The 21,969-nt window shown below is 36.2% G+C and overlaps 1 long non-coding RNA gene across 2 annotated transcripts in view; it reads left to right on the forward strand.

Moving 5' to 3' along the window:
- LOC137496671 (uncharacterized) overlaps positions 1–10,806 on the forward strand; it is an 84,794-nt gene extending 73,988 nt beyond the window's left edge. The window contains exons 2-3 of one of the 2 annotated variants that reach the window (XR_012386982.1): positions 7,453–9,012; positions 9,182–10,806. This is a non-coding gene — a long non-coding RNA (uncharacterized lncRNA). The remainder of the gene's footprint in view (positions 1–7,452; positions 9,013–9,181) is intronic. The other variant, XR_012386983.1, reaches the window with a different exon arrangement.
- The last annotated feature ends 11,163 nt before the right edge of the window (positions 10,807–21,969 follow it).

Genomic DNA, 21,969 nt, shown 5'->3' on the forward strand with positions numbered 1-21,969 from the left:
TGACAACAACAGAAGCCAAAAAATAAAATAAACAAGTAAATAGCAGGATGAGAATATGATAAAATATAAAAACATGGTAAAAATCAGCAGAGGGCTTTTCTTTTTCCGGATTGCTTTTGAATACTTTGCTTTTGGTTGGATTTAGGCAGTGTTGGGCAAGCTACTTAAAAATGTAGTAACCTATAAGCTATTAGCTACTTGGTAGTAGCTACTCTACTTATAATGTAGCTTATCTACACTAAAAGCTACCCTCTGGGAAATGTAGCAAGCTAAGCTAAAAGCTACTTGGCAAAAGTAGCTACTTGTAAGTAATTTTTGCAATTTAGATTTTTTTAATTGATGCAACTTAAATCCAAGTTAATCATATCTTAGTGATCAATGAAACTATCAATAAAACATATGAAGCAGAATTGTATAGTTCAATTATTTAGTGCAAATAATATGATGTACCAAAACGAAACAAACTATAGTATATAGCAGCAAAAAAACTAAAAAATCCAATAAAACCAAGTGTTACCCAATTAAAATACTATAGTAATTATAGTAACATAATGTAACATAAATTCCGCTTTTAAATAATAGGTGACCTATATCTTTCGCCATGAGGCTGTGTTCAAAATGACATGAATATTTTTAAAGTGCGCTTAAAGGGAACACAATTGTATACATGAAGATCGCTAAAACTAAACTGTAAAAATAGTTTGAAAGCAAATTACACGTAAAGGAGATGACCTTAATGCTTTTTTATTTTTAATGATTCCAACTTTAAATGTTAGAATGCTCTAAATGCATAGGGCATGGGGGATAAGTGGGAATAGAACACAGCCAGGAACTATAATTTTAACTACAGCTTCAGAGGTGTAGTTGTGAGTGCTCAAGTTTGCGACGCAGTTTGCGAATGTTCGTTGGAGTGGGGATTTGAGAAACGGCAAATCAACAAACTATGTTTGTAATCATGGAACTTGGGACCTTAGTTGGCTAATGATGGTTTTGGGAAATGCACCCTAGAGCGAGAGGTTGCAGTAACGCTCCAAAAAGTTTGTTGTTGACCACTGTTAACAGGAAGAAGAAGAAATCGTCATTTTCACCATCATATTGATTTACTTTAATTGGCCAGACACTGGCCTTACAGCTCTGTGAATGTGGGTGCCATCACTTAATGATCCTCAATTGGTAAATGTAGCTTGTGTGGACGCTACTGCACTACTTGCTTAAAATAATAGCTTTGTTGTTGAACAGCTATTTGATTTAGAAAGTAGCGATGTTACCGCCACTATATCGTGAAATGTAGTTAAGCTAGTAGCGTCACTACTTGTATCGACGCTATTGTCCAACATTGGGTTTAGGGAAGTGGGTGGGCAGGTCAATTGCTGCTTTTGAAAACACTGAAGTTAGGTTTAGGGATAGAGGATAGTGGGTCAGTCGATCGGTCGGTCAGTCAGTCAGTCGACAGTGGCCTCTGGTGGATTTAAGCGAGAACAGCAGGCACAAATTGCAAGAAAAAATTGAAAGAAATTTGAGATCTGAAAAAGCGTACACAGTGGCCTCAGTTGGAGTCGTGAAGACAAAAACAGCAAAAAAAAAAAAGTACCTCCTGGGATTGTTACGAAGGGGAGTAACACATGAAATGAGGTTAGGATCCACAATGCAGGTTTATTCACAGTCAGGTGAGTGGTGGTCAACACAGGTGTGTGAGGACATTCCAGAATCACAGTCGAATACAGGCAAGAGGTCAGAAAGGCAGGCGGCAGGCAAAGACAAAGAGGCTAACAAGGCTAACGGTCGGTATACTAGATAACAAGACTTGGAAATGCGTTGTAATGCTACTGTGACAGATAACAAGCCTCTGCAAACTGAAGGGGCGAATGTGTGGCTTAAATAGTGTGTGTTAATCAGTCTCTGACAATCCTCAGGTGGTGTGAATGTAATCAGTCTAGATGAGGAAGTATGTGTGAGAGTGACCGGAGTGCATGTATGAATATGTAATGCAGAAATGGCAGATTTGTAGTCCATGGTTATTGTAGGTGCAAACCAGCGATCTTATGGGAAATGATCGCTGGTAATCGTGACAGGGATGTATTTGGTGCTTTCTAGAAATGTATATAGCGGTACATTGTCAGAATGAGCCTGGACTGTTCTTAAGTCTGCTTTTCTTGGTGGACTTGAAATCTCCATCTGGTGAAATTATTATGAATGAGTGAGGGGGACAAATCACATTGACTTTTATTAAAAGAGGCACCCAAGACCACTGGGAGACCAGAAGATCGTAAAGAGATGGTGGTGGGTTCTTGACTTGGGCCTGTAAGCAACTGCCTAGCAACTACCCAGAGCACCTTAGCAACCACAATGGCCTGGCAGCCTCTCACCACAGAGCAAAGCAGTCCTTAAAATCAAAAGAAATCCAATATCCGGCAAACGAAGATGATTCATTCAGACATCCTTTTTTCCAGATTTTATAGTGAAACAGCAAATCGGCTGTAAACTTGAAATGAGAGTTCCAGCTAGATGTAGTGTTTATGTGCTGGGTGGAGTTGACAGTTCTGGGTGGAGTTTGTGTGGTGGGATATATTCGGGGTTGAACCGAGCAAATGTGGTGGATGGAACTGTGGGGTTTTCTGTGACCTCATAGTGGCTGCGCATTAGTAATGCCTACACCTGTTTCTGCTCTGTTTGGTTTTGCTGGAAATGTCTCGTTTTATGAGTAATTTACAAAGACTCCACAAGACATTACAGCAATGATTTTCAGCCGTCAGGCCAATAAAATGGTTCTGGGTGGGTAACTGCATTAAATAGTCTTTGGGTGGGTCATGTAGCTTAGTGGTTAAGATCTGAGCCAAGAATTGAAAGGTTATAGGTTCAAATCCCAGAAGGCTTTATTCAAGAAATATCACCATGGTACCCTTGAGTAAGGCACTTAACCTTGGGTTACATCAGGAGAATGCTCCTGTAGTAATAGTATGTATAAAATTAACTAAGTTCTTTTTTCCCCCTATATGATTCACTAAACGTGTTAAATATGCTCAAATGAAAATAGCAATACTAAATATATACTAAATATACTAAATATAAATAAAGTTTTCTGAGATTTCTCTGGTAGGATGTTTTCAGAACATATTTTCAATCAAAATATATTTATGCATAATTCTTCTGATTCAAAAATGGACATCATTCTTTATTTTATCCCAGACAGAAAATAACCCCAGAGGGATATTCTCTCTCAACTATCTTTCAATAAATTCTTTCTGAATTACATCAGAATACATGGGAACAATAGTTGGGGATCACCATCAGTGAAATAGATTGGGATTATATGCTTTATTTTGTACATAGTTTTTCTATATGCGCCCTACACAATGCAAGATTTTCCACAAAGCACACTACACTAATGCTAGATTAGCCAAAATGTACCCAGATAGAAGTTGTACTAGGTGTCAGCAATGTCCAGCAAATCACACACACATGTTGTGGGCTTGTCCAAGATTGACAGTGTTTTTTTTTTTTGTTTTGTTTTTTTGTCTAAAATATTAGATATTTAAAAAAAAAAAAAAAACTTAAACATATCAGCCACTCCAAACCCCCAGCACTATTCGGAATTCCTTTTGGGTCAAATTTGCCTTCAACAACACAGAATGTAGTTACTTTCACAACATTATTGGCTAGGAGGCTTATTCTCCTTAAGTAGAAACAAACATCTTTTGTTTGAACCACCTTCATTAGACAGATGGATACACTTTTTTTTTTTTTTTGTATTCAAAGTTGGGGGAAAAAAGAATTTAATTAAGAGGGTCTTTAAAATATTTTTACAAAACATGGAAACTTAAGCAGAAGAGGAATAATTATTGTTTTTTTTTTGTTAATTATTTATTCATTTCATTATTTTTTTACTTTAACTGTGTTATTTATTTAACTATATTGTTGTCATTGTTATGGTCATTGATTCTTAGTTGTATATGATACTGTATCTGCACAAAATGTTAATAAAATATTTGGCAATAAATAAATAAATAAAAATAAATTATTAAGAAAAAAAATTATTATTATTATTATTTATTTATTTATTTATTTATTTATTTTTCAAATTTCATTAATTAATTCCCAGCATTTGGTCACACTGGATTACACTCAAGCAATGTAACCATAAGAGGATACAAAAAACACACATTCCAATATGTCCTTTAGTAGTATTTTTGTCTGGAAGTACATTTTTGTTGTGCATATAGTTTATTTTAATCTTCACTCTATAGTCTTCCCAGATGTTCCTGTTTAGTTTTGTTTTTCAGCATTAAAATAAATAGTAAATTCAATACTGCTGATTGTTTTTGTTTTTGTGTCAGGTCAATTTCATTGTAAGGCAATAATTTGATTAAATGCATTTCATAAACAATTAAAATATTTAAATATATAAATACATGTACCTTACAATGTAATTAGGCCTGTCACCACATCTGATTTTGTTGTACGATATATATTGCACCAAAATATATTGCGATAACCAATATTGTTGTCATTTTAAGACCATTTTATGGCACTCATTATCATATATTGCTAGAATGACTGTATAATATCATCACAATGCAAGTTCAATCTTCCAAAGAACACAATTTTTTATTCTTAAGAATATTTCATTTAATTCTAGTCGTTTAGCAATTTAATATTTAGGCATTGGAATTCACATGTGAAACACATATCTTAAACAAATAATAATGAATGTTAATAACAAAGTGCAAGGTCAAAAGTAAAACTAAAAAGAGTCTGCAATATCTGCCACCAGATCTATTTTAAGTTGTCAGACACCGACATGAAAATATACTATAGTAATTTACTGTAAATTCTATAGTATGTTTTACCCATACTGACACCTTCAATATAGGTAGAGATGGCCAGTGAGTATATGTTTTGATCACCAAAAATTATTGAGATCATGTCCATGTATTGTGTGATAAGTCAATATATCGATTATTGTGACAGGCCTAAATGTAACTTAACTCCTTATGTAAAAAGTTTTACTCTTCATCTGGTAAATCATCAGTAGCTGGTAATTCTGTGGGATGCAGTTAAAACTTAAAATAGTTGTTTATTTCACTAAAACAAACATTGTTGAGGGGGGGAAATAGTTCCCATGGTTTAGCTTTGGGGTTTTGAAATAACTCCAGCTATCCAGGTGTCCCAGGATTCAAGCATCGGCTGATCTGAGTCTCTCAGCACAGGTGAGGTTACGGCCTAGACAGCAGACCACAGCGGAATGTTGGTGGCTTGAAATGTTTCCCTCTTGGCTGACTAATTTGAGGGTCTAGTGGCAGTCTGATGCTATAGGAACTGGGCCATTTACACAAAGGTTGCCTGTTCTGTCGTAAGTGATCCATGAACCAGAGAGTTACTGAGATTACAGTCCTGTTCTATCAGCATTGCGCCCTTGAGCAAGAAAGAGAACGGCTGCCCTGAGGGAAACCTTGTAGATGTTTCTGGACAAAATCATATATGCAAGATGCTAACGTATATTGTTTAAGTTTTTAAATATTTTACTTATAATATAAAATACTTTATTTGCATGAAGAATACATTAAAACCCAAATACACTGCAGATCTCTTTTGAGTAATAAGAAATGTCAAAATACATGTAAAATAATGCTTCACCATCATTTAGCATAACAAATAAAACAAGATTTTACTCATTCATTCATCCATTCATTTTCCTTCAGCTTAGTTCCTTATTTATTAGAGATTGCCACAGTGGAATGAACCGCCTTAATCTGCTTTTATTCTAGCCGAAATAAAACAAATAAGACTTTCTCCAGAAGAAAACATATTATCAGACATACTATGAAAATTTCCTTGCTCTGTTAAACATCATTTGGGAAATATAAAAAATAATAGTAATACATTAAAGGTGCAGTAGGTGATTGTCTTCAGAAACATTTTTTGTTGTGCTGGTTGAAAGTCTTTTCACAGACCAATAGTAATGATTAAAGTAAATGATCTAAATGTATTTATATTTATTTTTATATTCTGGGTAAGGCATAAAAAAAAAACGTTCATCCAATTAAATACAGTCGGGCCGACATCTCTCATAATTCCGATAAGTAACTCAAACTGTCAGTCAATAAATGCAGATTTGGGCTTTTGCGCATGCATATCCGCCATTGGAGTGTGAATGCCTGCCGCGGGTGCACGCCTAGATGAGCGACACATGCAAGCGAGACTGTCAGTTGCGGCAAAATCAAATGCTGAATTTAAACTTTTTAAATTCCTGAATCGGTATTGGAGTTGGACTTTGGAGGAAGGAAGACACCACACCATAGCTGAAGTATTTCTGTTAGAGAGGTAATGTTCTGTTTTAAACTTAGTCACACAGAGCTGATGTAGAGTGTATTGTGTTATGAAGGGGTTCTATGCACAGACGTGTTGTTCAGCCACTGAAATCTCCCGGTGGACGCTAGATGTGACTATTTTTAGTTTCATAAGGAAGCTTTTACAGCATCGATGATGTAGATTTATAATTAGTTTAACAACATCAGCAAATAACGCTATTCCGCCTACTCTGCTTGCTGAGTTGAAGTTGCTTTTATATTCACATTGGGTCCTTTCTGAACAATGACAGCCTGTGACACCCTCCCGGTATTGCTTACTGCTACTCTGAATATTCAGTCTAAAATAGCATGTAAGTGTGGATTAGTAAGTGAAATTCCTGCACGCCACCTGGCCAACCACTACATACTTTTCTAACAGACGAATGAACTGGGTTGACTGCTGTTGTGACGCAGTGGGCGCGCTCTTAATTTCAAGAGGCGTGGCTTTAAAACGCAGTCCCTTCCTGCCGTCCAAAGCTAATATGCTATCCAATTAGCATTTTGGCAGATCACCTACTGCACCTTTAAAAAGGGGCAAATAATTCTGACTTCATCTGTATGCTTGCTATATTATTTAGGTATGCCACCATGCCATTATTTATTTTCGCTGCTCACAGTGTGCCAAACAATAATCTCCAACCAATAAAAGTGATTGTAAATGTAAGAAAGCTGATTGGTCGAAAGTGACTACCATTACGTGTGTGCGCAACTTTGCTCACTGTTTTTCACTCTGACTCATTCACGTTCTCTCTCTCTCTCTCTTACAAAACACACACACACACACACATACAGGTATTCACTATGCAAAAGAGTGGTAAAAGCATGTTTTCGAAAGGTTCAGTTCATAAAGGTTCACAGTTCAAAGGTGTACATTTTAACCATTTATCTCTTTTGAATAAAAATCAAATCAAAAGCAGAATAAATTGAGAGGAGATGATCAAAGAAATTGAGATATGAAGTTTAAACTACTGACATGTTCTATCAGCTTGGATAAATTCTTGGTACACGAACACAAATTCCAGTTGTTTTTTATCCCTTTGATATATATATATATATATATATATATATATATATATATATAATTTCTTTTCTTTTTTTTTTGCAGATCCTGCCAACTGCTCTTTGGACGTCTGATGACCATACTGTGTCTGATTGTTGGATGACAGCTTAACTATTTCTTCAGTTCGCTCAGTCCACTGGGAATGTTAAGGGCCCCGAGCGCTCCAATATTTGGAAGTGAACAAAAACTTCCCTTGTGAGCCTGGAAAATGTTTATCATCACAGTCAAAGGCTTGGCTCTCCGTCATGGCGTTCTGCCGCTGATGGAGAAGGTAGTTTGGTATGACGGAGACAGCTGTGAAGTCTCTTTTTAAGAGGAAGCTGTTGTAGGCCAGCTCACACCTGTAACATGTCACTCAAGGACTGTCAACACAAATAACGCTCATTAATCATGTTTATAAAAGCATTAATCTCACGGCTGGGTGGATAAAATGTGTTTTTCCACTGGTAAGTTGAGCGGCTTGATCTGTGTTAATGTATCTCGTAATGATTTTTTAAATTCCTCTTGGAGGCCCTGGATAATGAGATACTTCTTTAACGTCAAATATAGTCGTGACATTTCGTTTATGCTTTATTTAGGCTGAAATGTAAAACTTCAAGCATCACAGTTGACGCTCTGACATGAAAGAGCTGGAGTTTTCAGGCATTTTATCTTCGTATGTCATCAGCCAACAAACGCTCAGTGCCAAATTTCACAGCTGATAAGATTTATTCACCGAAAGATTATTATTCAATGGATAAGAGCTGAAGTTATGCATATGATGATAGAAAAGTGAATAAGCCATGACAGCATGGTGATAATAAAATGCAATGAAACACCGTGATTTAAAACTGAATAACTTGAGTATCTCAGAAATTACTTAGGACCATGTTGCAATGCAGAGACTGTATAATGTAATACATTATAGGGGAGACTGGGATTAGCTGTCACGCTTATTAATCAAATGAATATTTCTCTGGGTGGCTTAAGTTTCAAAAGATGCTTCTATTATAGACACATACATGGTTTTTACTGTAAAAAAATAAAAAAATAAAATGCATCAATTATACTGTATGAAAAAATACATGTAAAAGCCATGCATGCAAAAAAAAAGTGCATCAATTTAAATAATACCCCCAAATACCCTTCACAAAAAAATAATAGTGGAAATGTTAGTTAGTTAGTTAGTTAATATGGAAGGAAGGAATGAAAGAAGGAAGGAAGGAAGGAAGGAAGGAAGGAAGGAAGGAAGGAAGGAAGGAAGGAAGGAAGGAAGGAAGGAAGGAAGGAGGAAGGAAGGAAGCCAGTCAGTCAGTCAGTAAGTTAGTAAGTTAGTTAGTTAGTTAGTTAGTTAGTTAGTTAGTTAGTTAGTTAGTTAGTTAGTTAGTTAGTTAGTTAGTTAGTTAGTAAGCAAGCAAGCCAGTCAGTCAATCAGTCAGTCAGTCAGTCAGTCAGTCAGTCAGTCAGTTAGTTAGTAAGTTTGTAAGTTAGTTAGTTAGTTAGTTAGTTAGTTAGTTAGTTAGTTAGTTAGTTAGTTAGTTGGTTAGTTGGTTGGTTGGTTGGTTGGTTGGTTGGTTGGTTGGTTGGTTGGTTGGTTGGTTAGTTGGTTAGTTAGTTAGTTAATAAGTAAGTTACTTAGTAGGTTGGTTGGTTGATTGGTTAGTTAGTAAGATGGTAAGTTAGTAAGTAAGCGAGTAAGCAAGCAAGCTAGTCAGTCAGCCAGTAAGTTAGTTAGTTAGTTTGTAAGTTAGTTAGTAAGTAAGTAAGCAAGCAAGTTAGTTAGTTAGCAAGCCAGTCAGTCAGTCAGTCAGTCAGTCAGTCAGTCAGTCAGTCAGTCAGTCAGTTAGTTAGTTAGTTAGTTTGTAAGTTAGTTAGTAAGTAAGTAAGCAAGCAAGTTAGTTAGTTAGCAAGCCAGTCAGTCAGTCAGTCAGTCAGTCAGTCAGTTAGTTAGTTAGTTAGTTAGTTAGTTAGTTAGTTAGTTAGTTAGTTAGTTAAATAGTTAGTTAGTTAGTTAGTTAGTTAGTTAGTTAGTTAGTTAGTTAGTTAGTTAGTTAGTTAGTTAGTTAGTTAGTTAGTTAGTTATTAGTAGGTTGGTTGGTTGATTGGTTAATTAGTAAGTTAGAAATTAAGTAATTAAGTAAGTCAGTAAGTGAGCAAGTAAGCAAGCAAGCCAGTCAGTCAGTCAGTAAGTTAGTAAGTTTGTAAGTTAGTTAGTTAGTTAGTTAGTTAGTTAGTTAGTTAGTTAGTTAGTTAGTTAGTTAGTTAGTAAGTAAGTAAGTAAGCAAGCCAGCAAGCTAGTTAGTTAGTTAGTTAGTTCGTTAGTTAGTTAGTTAGTTAGTTAGTTAGTTAGTTAGTTAGTTAGTCAACATGTTAGTTAGTTAGTTAGTTAGTTAGTTAGTTAGTTAGTTAGTTAGTTAGTTAGTTAGTTAGTTAGTTAGTTAGTTAGTTAGTTAGTCAACATGTTAGATACCTACAAGGCACCACACACACACACACACACACACACACACACACACACACACACACACACACACCTTTTCTGGTTCTCCATTGATTACATTTTTGTAAACCATTATTAAAAACAGTCATTATTTAAATGACTGTAACAGTCATTATTTAAAATGCAGTTAATATTAAAAAGAGATGTTTCTATAAGACCAAAATCAACACTCTATAATAATTTCTGATGGGTCATATGACTAGACTTGGAAAAAATAGAATATATTTCAGGAACAAATCACTTCTTTTAAACTCTAACAACATACATTGCTTTTATTGAGTTTTTGATTAAATAAATGCAGCCTTGGTGACCATAAGAGACTTCTTTCAAAAACGTTGAAGAAAATCTTAATTATTCCAAACCTTTGACCAGCAGTATATATAAGCAGTCAGAGACACATATTTGTCATGGTATATCTGATTGGCTGATCTCGGGTTAGTTTTATCACCCCTGGCAACAAATGAGGTTAACTCCTCCACTTCCCCTGGATATTGTGTCTTGCCTGTGCAAATGTGTGGCCAAGTGACGGGGAAGAGTAATATTCCTCTGCCTAGATAAATATTTCCCTTCATAATTCAAACCTTATCTCCCGGAGACTCCTGTAAAACAGGAACATCTGCTCTGAAAACTGCCTTGTTTCTCGACGAATAAAGGCTCTGGGTGTTTTCCAACATTTGTTATTTATTCTTCAGGATCAAATAAACAACGAAATTCCTTAAACATCTACCAGAATGCTTAATTCTTTAGTCGCTTATAAACATGTTTATGTTTTTTCTTAATAGTTTTTTTTTCAGTTGCGAGGAATTCATTGTTTATTATTCACAGGCTTCGATGACCATTTGGAGTCAGCAAAGCACGACGTAATTCTAACACTATGTTGAGGTCTGATGAAACCTTGTAAACCTATGTTCTTCATTCACAAAAAAAAAAAAAAAAGATGTTGGTGGCCTATTCTCGACCAGAAGACTTTGTTGGAATAACAAATATGGCAGTATGGCTCCTTTCACATGCTGGCTCACGCTGACCCTTCCCAGGACCCATGGAGGCAGGCAGGAAGCCAACTCAAAGTGAGCCGCTCCTCGCTGCTCAGGTGACCAGGAAATAGCTGGTCAGTGTTTGTGACCATCTGTCTACTGTAGTGGTGGTGAAAAACAGCAGGGCAGCAGGGCTACATAATGAGCGCAGTGTTCACATCGTTTGGGTTGATGTTACTTGGCAGCCCGAGACCCTGATACTTCGGCAAAATCTGCAAACTGGAACGTTTTAATCAAACAGGAGAGTAACAATGACCAAAATTGTGAACTCTGAGAAGTATGTTTGACTAAAAAGCAGTCATATGTAGTACAAAAAAAAAATGAAGACGAGATCTATTATGTATAGTAGTGCAGTTAATTTAACCTTGCTGGTTATTTTATTATTGTTTCCACAACTAAGCTAATAGGATATATACTGAAGGATGCTAATAGGACTTTTAATTTGCCAGTAACCTGGGTTAAGCGCTTCCGGCGACCTGTATGCCACTGTAAAAACCGGCACGTTTAAGCTCTGTTTTCTTTAAAAACCAGCAACCTCCACTAGCTGAGTGATATCCGATTTAAAGTGGGTCTCAGATTGTACAAGAATCACTGCATTAAAATACATTTAACCTCGCCATGTCTTTATGATATGAGCATTTATTTTACCCCTGTATATTCAGCTTCTGCGCTAGCCTGCCAATTCTGACGGGCACGTGCAAGTAAACGGCTTTTTGTCTCGTTTTACGTTTGAGCAACTAAATGAATGCCAAAGTTTATTTAACTGAACGTATTTAATGACATTACAACATCGACGCTGTAAAAGGAACCGTATAAAATGGAAAAAAGTTCACAATAACAGGTCACCGGAAGTTTATCAGTATGGGAAAAACACTATCTTGGCATATACCCTATTGAGCGCACTACAAATTTAACAATTCATTGTTTTTAATTGTTATGTAGACTATATATTAGTGCTTTATTTTCTCAATGTAGATTCCTAGATATACAGTGCATCCAGAAAGTATTTATGTGGCGAGGGGGCGTGGCCGAGAGCCGTGAGAACGGAGTGAGGCCACAGCGTAAGTGGATACACCTGCGGTGCGCACCTGCTTCGGATCCCACGGAAGGAGCTCTGGACGATAAAGGGAGTAACGATGGCATAGGAAGCCGAGAGAGGACCGGGCCCGGACATATTTTACTTTTGCTTTCAGTTTGACGGAGACTGCCGTCCGTTTGTTTTGGTTTAGACACTGTCACTGTCACTGTTATTAATAAATCCTTTAAAAACTCCGTCGGTTCTCCGCCTCCTTCTTTCCGGCGGCCGAAGGGCCGTGAACTTTATTTTTTCCAGTGGAAGGAGGAGGCGGAGAACCGACAGAGTTTTTAAATGATTTTAAACTCCGTTCCCACGGTTCTCGGCCACGCCCCCTCGCCACAATTTATAGCGCTTCACTTTTTTTTCACATTTTATTATGCTACAGCCTTATTCCAAAATGGATTAAATGCATTTATTTCCTCAAAATTCTACACACAATTCTCCATAATGACAATGTAAAAAAAAAAAAAAATTTTATTGTAGCAAATTTATTAAACATTTAATGACTTTAAATGACTTTTAAAGACATTTTTAAGACCATTATGAGTTAAATTTCAGACTTGTACAGGGCTAAATCTAAGGATTTTTTACGAATATCCCACTTAGAAAAGATTTTCACTTGTCCAATCAAAAACTATTACAATTTAGTACATTTAATATTACAATTATAATATTTTATTTTATATTTAAGCATTGTTCTCTGATGAGTCCACCTTCACTGCCTTTCCCACATCAAGACAGTTACAGTGTAGAGAAGCCCCAAAGAAGTGACCACCCAGACTGTTGCTTGCCCTGAGTGAAACATGGGGAGTAGATCAGTGATGGTTTGGGCTGCAATTTCATGCCATTCCCTACGCTCATCACTTGTGCTAGACAGGCATGTCACTACCAAGGACTACCAAACCATTCTGGAGGACAATAACTTGAATGCGTACTATTATATCAGGATGATATTGCACCAATACACACAGCAAAACTGGTTACAGAGTGGTTTCATGAACATGAAAGTGAAGTTGAACATCTCCCATGGCCTGCTCAGTCACCAGATCTAAATATTATTGAGCCACTTTGGGTTTTTTTGGAGGAGCGTGTCAGGAAACGTTTTCCTCCACCAGCATCAGTGACCCGGCCACTATTCTGCAAGAAGAATAGCTCAAAACCTCTCTGGCCACTGTGCAGGACTTGCATCTGTCATTTCAAAGATGAATTGATGCTGTATTGGCCACAAAAGAAGGCCCTACACCACACTAATGAATTATTGTGGTCTAAAACCAGGTGTTTTTGTTTCATCGTCCAACCCAGCAGGAAAAACAAATGCTGTAGAAGTCAAGGACTGCTGGTTTTCAACATTCATCAGTATGCTTTTGACTATAGAGGATAGACATATAGCACATGCATTCGTTTTAGAACGTTTTAATTTAAACAAACAGATGTTCTAGTCTTCATAGAGGTCGCCTGGTGGAAAAGGACGAATGAAGAACGAAAAAGAATTTCACTTTAACAGAGCTTGAACTATAATGTATCTTGTGTGGAGATCTCTCTCTCTCTCTCATGACCTATCAACATCCCTCACTCCTCAACATCCCCAGGACATATTGTGTTTGGGCTTAGCTGACTGTATCTACAAACACCCTGTTTACAGATGGGCCATTTGTTTTCAGAGCTTGTAGGAGGCAGTGTTCAGCATCGGTCAAAGAAACATGAATCAGTTCAGCGCTTAAAATCTTTACAGCAAGTTAAAGGTTTACATAAGTACATGTTTTTTTTTCCACCATAGAAACTAATGATATTAATATCTTCATTCTCTTGTCCCTGTTATCATGACTTATAGTGCCACCAATGTGTTTGAAACGTTTTTCTTAAATAGTTTACCAGCATTACAGGTTTGTTTCCTTCCAGATTCAAAGTCAGGTTAAGTCAAACTAATGTGTATAGTGCTTTATACAATGTGGTTTAAAACAAGTTTAAAGTAATAGCATGCTAATCATGAAAAAAAAAAATCTAATTACATTTCAGTGGTAAAGCAACTGTGCAAATAAATGGCATTATTAAAATGACATTATTCAGTTTTAGTGCTGAACTTAGTTCAGTGCTGGTTTTAATTTATTGATATTAGTTTAATTTGTTGGTTAATTATAAAACAAGTTAAAGAAGCTTTACATAAATAATGTCTGTAAAAGCTCAAATAAGTTCAGTGTTGATTCAGTTAACTTCAGTTAACTTATATAGCATTATTGATTTTGAAAGTCCTTTAGTCAAGATATAAATTAGATTAATCTCTAAACAAACACATTGCTGAATTACTATAGACTTTTACTCCTATTAAATTGAGATGATATAAAAATTCCATTGCAAAACTTCATTTTATATGTAGTACCGGTACATTTGGACATGTGTGAATGCAAATTTGAGGTCTTTTATGTAAAAGTTTCATGTTAATATCACTTCATTGAAGATGTACACTCACCGGCCACTTTATTAGGTACACCTGTCCAACTGCACGTTAACGCAAATTTCTAATCAGCCAATCACATGGCAGCAACTCAATGCATTTAGGCATGTAGACATGGTCAAGACGATCTGCTGCAGCTCAAACCGAGCATCAGGATGGGGAAGAAAAAATAATTAAGTGACTTTGAACGTGGCATGGTTGTTGGTGCCAGACGGGCTGGTCTGAGTATTTTAGAAACTTCTGATCTACTGGGATTTTCACGCTCAACCATCTCTATGGTTTAAAGAGAATGTTCCGAAAAAGAGAAGAAGAGAAAATACAATTACTACCCTAACTACTAACACAAAAACAGAGGTCAAAAGGCTTTAGAAATAAAATGGCGTCAAACTCCCGATACACTATTTACAAACTATTTACAAAACAGGCAACCACATTTAGGGGCCATCCAACAATCAATGTCAGCAGGCAAAAAGGTCAAACAAGCCAGTGGAACAAACTACCATAAACAAAGCAAACACAAAACAACTTTGACACATACTAAAACTCTACTGCATTATACAACATACAAACATTTCAACAAACACAAAACAAGTGACCAAAACAAGATGGGTGCCAAGGAAGTTGTGTAATGGCTTTCAAAACACTGTAGGGGAATCAGGAGCAAGCAATTAGTTGGAAGTTGCCAATCAGATGTTTTCTAGACAAAGCAGAGAAACCGATGAGACAAGACAACCATAGGGTTGAAACAGTGTAATGGTGTGGGGGATATATTATTGGCATATTTTGGGACCATTAATACCAACTGAGCTTCGTGTCAATGCCACAGCCTACCCGGGTATTGTTGCTGACCATGTCCATCCCTTTATGACCACAGTGTACCCATCTTCTGATGGCTACTTCCAGCAGGATAACGTGCAATAAAAGCACAAATCATCTCAGACTGGTTTCTTGAACATGACAGTTCACGATAAGTTCATGACAGTTCATGTACAGTTCACTGTACTCAAAAAGGCCTCCACAGTCACCAGAGCTCAATCCAATAGAGCACCTTTGGAATGTGCGGAATGGAAGGTTCGCATCATGGATGTACAGCTGTCAATTCTCCAGCAACTGCGTGATGTTATAATGTCAATATGGACCAAAATCTCTGAGGAATATTTCCAGTACCTTGTTGAATCTATGCCATGAAGGATTAAGGCAGTTCCGAAGGCAAAAATGGGTTTAACTCAGAACTAGTAAGGTGTACCTAATAAAGTGGCCGGTGAGTATACATCACCTATATATTATATAATTGCACTATGTTTATTTAATAACTTTAACTGTTTAAAAAGCTGTTAGTTGATGAGTTAAAGTTATTAATAACTAATAACCTTTTCAGATTTTCATGATAATGGAATAATGTGTACCTATCACGATTCAGGAAGGATGAGGGAGTGAGGACTCAAATCCAATAGAAGATGGTTTATTATTAATTAAAATAAAACAAAAAGGATAACAAAAACCACCCCGAGGGGGAAGAACATAAGTATGATGCAAACAGGCAAACAAGCTTAACTGGGCTGGCAAGATAGGACTGGAGCAGGAACACAGGGGAGAATAGATGACGAACTGGCACAGGACAGCAGACATGAGGGGATTATAAACAGAAGTAAATTAACATACAAACAGATGAACACAATCAACTCATAATGGGTTAACAAGGAGGGTGGGACTAGACAATGAGAGAACTCATTAACCGCGTGTTCATGACAACACAAGCACGTGGTGCGTGCTAAACACAACACCAACAGAAGACTGAACGCAAGACACGAGTACACAATGAACGAAAACACTCACCGTGCACTCACACACGCAGCATGCATATTTCATTCCAGCGCTGACCGAAACCCCATGACGAATGAAACACCACGTTGCAGACAGAAGAACGTGAACACCCGGAAGGGAGCGTGCACCTGCAAACACGCAAAGACCTCACGTGTCCGCATCAAGCGGGGACGCGCACAGTCCATGCTCAATCACATCTGGCATACAGAGACACACACACACGACAAAACAAGTGCTCGACCCAAGAAAACTCGAGCCGAGCACAACAGGACAGGACTAGACAGAGCTAGTGTCCGGACTCTGCCACCAAAACAAGAATTTACAAGACCAGAGTGGCAGAACCCTGACAACACCTTTTATAAAGGTGCTTTGAAAGAATAATTATTGTGAAAAGTGCTGTGCAAATAATCTTGAATTTAATTTAATTTAACTAATGCTATGTAAAAGTAAAAAAAAACAAAACAATAGTAATAACATGGATGGAGAAGTTTTTGGAGCTGAACAAACATGAACCCTTCATGTAGAGAGACATACGGCTTAATGAAGCCATGAAGGTAATAGGGACACGGGCAGCACTGGAAGTAGTGTGAGCCAGGAACGGTGTCAGAATCAAATTTTTTGCAGATATTGGCAGTCATTGAAGAGACCTGAGAAGAGTAATGTGAGAGAATTTCTGGAGGTTGACGGCAAACGGTATTTTGAAAGCCCTAGAGGGGATGTGTAGCAGATGTTAGTTGTCCGGCAATGAAAGACATTCCAGAAAAGACTGGAGCCTGGAGCTTGGTAGAGTAGGTGTTGAGGATGGGCCTTTTAGTTCTTATGCTGAGGAGAATGAGGTGGCAGGCCCTGGCAATTGTCATGATGTGGTCCACAAAACTGTTTTGGCAATAAGGACATTAAGCTTGAGGTGATGAAGAAAAAAAAAGCCTTACCTGACCTATGTGAGACCATACAAAGAGTTTTAATGCCATAGAAACAGATGGGTGACAAATTAAAGAGAAAATCCATGTAAATTCTTAGTAAGGTGCTGGGCCACCACACATCGCCAGAATCACTTTAGTTCTCTTTGGCATTGATACTACACCCTCTGCAACTCTGAAGGGGTGGAACAAAGATGTTATTAGTTGTTTTGATGTTGATCGAGAGCTCTTTCTAATATGTCGATCCAAATCGCAGTGTTAAAAATGGGTTGAGTTTTTGTGATGGTAAAAATATGCTTCATACAGTATGTTTTCCATAAATATTATACTATTCAATAACCTTACTAACCATACTAACTATTTGATGGCATTGCCCTACTGAAAGAGATCACTTGCATCAAGAAAGACATTTCCCATATAGTTAATAGGCCAAGACAAGTTTTGATTAAATGCACTGTTACCAATATCTAATAATTAACATTTTCTGTATTTTGAGATTCACAAGTTTTCCATTTATTTATGGTTGTGAATTTGATTATGGGGCCTTGATCTCTGCTTTTTCAACTTTTGATGTGGAAAATTCAAAGTGACTTTTCTTGACATTTTATTAGTTTGAATTAATAAAATGTGGATAAAATTAATATAGAGAAATAAATATAGTGTAAAACAACAGAACATGTACTGGCAGTTTAATATACATAACTTTAAACTATTAAAAATGTTAATAAAAGTCACTTTTTAAAATTTTTCAAGATTAAACGTTGTTGGAAGAAAGATCAAGGTCCCATAATGTAATTATAAAAGCATAAATAAATGGGGAAAAATAAAGACATGAAATGACAAAATACATAAAACTGATAATTTAAGGATATTTTTACACTCCATATTGTTCATGATTTGATGGAAAGCTAATAGTTACTTCAGTTTTAATAAATAAATAAATAAATAAATAATAGTAAAAAACATGCATTAAAGATATGCTACATGATACAGTATTTGTTTGCATGCAAACTTAATAATGTTTCAAATAAATACAAACCTTAAAATGTATAGTGAAGTTACTGAAAATGTCACTTAAAATGGAAGGGAATATATCTAATGGTCAGTTTTTACTAGTTAACTTTATATTGTAAAGCATGTGTTCATCTGACATTTTCTGCCTGATTATAAACAGTAACTTATCTAGCAGCTCATCACAAACAAATGAAAAGTCATGGATCTATATATATATATATATATATATATATATTGTCGAAGTCAGAATTATTAGCCCCCTGGTTATTTGTTTCCCTAATTTCTGTTTAACAGAAGAAGTTTTTTTTTTCCACACATTTTTAAACATATTAGTTTAATAACTCATTTCTAATAACTGATTTATTTTATCTTTGCCATGATGACAGTTAATAATATTTGACTAGATATTTTTCAAGACACTTCTATACAGCTTAAAGTGACATTTAAAGGCTTAACTGGGTTAATTAGGTTAACTAGGCAGGAGGCAGGATTGGGTGTTTGGGCAAGTCATTGTATAACGATGGTTTGTTCTGAGACTATCGAAAAAATATAGCTCAAAGGGGCTAATAATTTTGTTCTTAAAAGGTGTTCATAAAATTAAAAAACTGCTTCTATTTTACCCGAAATAAAACAAATAAGACTTTATTCAGAAAAATAATAATAATAATAAAAATAAATAAATAAATAGTATATATATTATTATTTTAGAATTTATTCTTAGAATTTATTTATTTTTCTATATTTCCCTCATGATGCAAGGAAATTTTCACTGATATATATATATATATATATATATATATATATATATATATATATATATATATATATATATATATATATATATATATATATATATATCTTTAAAAGACCTGTTGAAATGGAATTGAACCAGATTTTCGTAAAAACCCAAACAATGCAAATATAAAAATATAACAAAATAAAACATTGTTGTGTAACAACAATGGAATGAAACAAGGCGATTGTACAGAACTATTAAAATGTATTCAATACTTTTTAATAAAAGACTTTTTGAAGATGGCAGCTTAAAGACGCCTCTCATATAGAGAATGAAGTCAAGCATTGCTCAGGTGTGAAGGGTTTTTCACAACTTCAACAGAGTGTAAAAATCGTAATAATTCCGTGGGATCTTTATTGTATATTTTCTATTGGATTCAAGTCAGGTGATTGGCTGGGCCATTCTACGCTTTCCGAAAGCATTTGAGAGTTTCCTTGGCTGTGTTTCAGCTCATTGTTTCGCTAAAATGTCCACTCTGGTTTCATCTTCATCACCCTACTAATGTAGACGTTAGACTGAAGCAGCTAATATTCATTTATAATGATGAAGGGCAGAGGGTTACTGAAGAACTATTGAGAGATTTCAGCTGCTGTCTGCACTTTCACTGCCTTTTTACACCTCCCTTTGTGTTCAATACTTTTTCCCTGTGTCATTTCAGTTTTATTATTCATAACTTAATTTTTAAACTAATTAATATTGTTTTCTTTGCATATATGGATTTCTTTGGTTGTTATCAACATCACTTTTAGAAATATGTTTTCTGAGAAAAATGGTGGCATGTTGAATACTTATTTCCCCCACTGTATATCTCCCAACATTGTTTCATTGACCGTATGTACTGTATTTAGTCTTAGCGTGAATCTGTCATTCATAACAGGGGATTTGAAAGCAGCATGTACAGTAAGTGTTTTTACTGACTGTCTTATTTGTTAGCGTAGCTGAGGTTGATAGAAAACAATTGTTCTGTTTTCAGGACATGCTGAAGTTGCGTTTGGTCTCATACTGTGTCGTGCGGTGTAGCGAACAGTTGGAATGGAAAGGGACACACACACACACACAAAAGCAAGTCTTCTGTGTTTCTGCTGACTCCAGTGTAATGCTAACAGGACAACAGTTCTGTGTCTCAGGAAAAGGACAGAACAAGTCAATAAACTTTCCGAGGTCTACATTTTGTGAGGCAGCAACAGATGCAACCGTGTTTTGAGCCTCCAGCAGATACAAAAACATAACACACCACAACTCTTGAGAAATACTGTATACAATGTGTCTCTGATTTACAGACCATAGCATTGTTGTGCTATTAGATGTGTATGGTTTTATATTTTACATTAACTGGTATATACTGTACATTAGCTGGTGATTAATTTAGTCATCATTTGTTCAATGCATAACAAGGTTCCTCGCCTATTTAGTTTCAGAGAAGTAACAGCAACCCATATTAGAGCCTACCTCAGGCATAACAGATCCCAGCGCTGCACTGCAATACAACTTCAGAGCAGGAAATCTCACTTTCTCTCACTCAGGTACACCCAAAACAAAAATTGTAGTCACAGACAACACACTTTGTTCGTACCGACAGACATACACATGCTCACATCCTTTCAGTAAGCCCTTGGAGACATAATTGCCAAACTCAGCCTTTCCAATCATCCTCCTATACTTGACCCCACACTGAAAATAAGTAAAACTACTGTGTCTTTCATTCCAAGTACATTTTTTATTTTGGGTTGTAAAAAAATATAGTTCTGATTATAACCATTTTTTTTACAATTCGAGATTACTATATAAAAATATCTAGCAATAAAATTATAAAAAAAATAACTAGCAATAGTATAGACTAGCAATTCACCTTATTCTTCGCCGGCGAGCGGGCGCAGCCATTTGAAATCTGGCTCGAGACTTCCCGTCTCATTCACTTACATTCATTTTTAGACATTAAAAACTGCTCGTTTTGCTGCTTGATGTAGCAAACTGATATTTTCTTATTATATTCTTCTACTTGGTCTGTATAGTCATGCAAACATTTGTTTGTAGAGCAAGTGGTTTGACCGTTTTCTGCCGTTTATTATTCCTAGTCATTTCTCCCATAGGCGACTGAATCGGAAGTTCTAAAACAATCGCGAAAACAGGCGCACGTCCGCATTTTAGATAAGGTCAATAGCATTAGTTCTAAAAATAAGTAGTTGTAGCATAGACTTGTCACGTATCTAAGTTTTAGGAACAACTAATACTGAATAATAACTTGACTTCTAGTTGATCATTTGGTTTCAGAAGTGGCTTATATGAAAGGCAAAGGCCTCTTGATTACACTTATTTTACCAGAAGTAAATATGATCATGCCTTGAAGGTCTGACTTTGCTTAGACAAAAGTCTTGTCACTTGACAGAAATAAAGTACAGTATAGAATTTAAAGTCAATACTCCCATGAGCTTGGACGACTGCATCCATACATCTCTGCACTGACTCAAGTAACTTAACAATAAAGTCATCTCGAAATGGCAAAGAAAGTGTTCTTGCAGGACTCCCAGAGTTCATCAAGATTCTTCGGAATCATCATCAATGCCTCCATCTTGATCTTACCCCAGACATGCTTAACAATGTTTATTTCGGGTGACTGGGCTGGCCAATTCTGAAGTACCTTGACGTTCTTTGCTTTCAGGAACTTCGATGTGAAGGCTAAAGTATGAGAAGGAGCGCTATTCTGCTGAAGAATTTGCTCTCTTCTGGGGGTTTGTAATGTAATGGGCAGCACAAATGTCTTGATAGCTCAGGCTGTTGATGTTGCCATTTACTCTGCAGATCTCTTGCACGATGCTATACTGAATGTAACCACAAACCATGATTTTTCATTCACCAAACTTCGAGAATGTGAATTCATGCCCTTTCAAAAGAGTACCCATAAAGTGGTGCAGTACGGTTCACTTTTTGGAATCTTTTGACAGTAAAAATGGCTATAAAAGCACAC

Source organism: Danio rerio, chromosome 11 (genome assembly GCF_049306965.1).
Source record: "Danio rerio strain Tuebingen ecotype United States chromosome 11, GRCz12tu, whole genome shotgun sequence".
NCBI classification, from domain to species: Eukaryota; Metazoa; Chordata; class Actinopteri; order Cypriniformes; family Danionidae; genus Danio; species Danio rerio.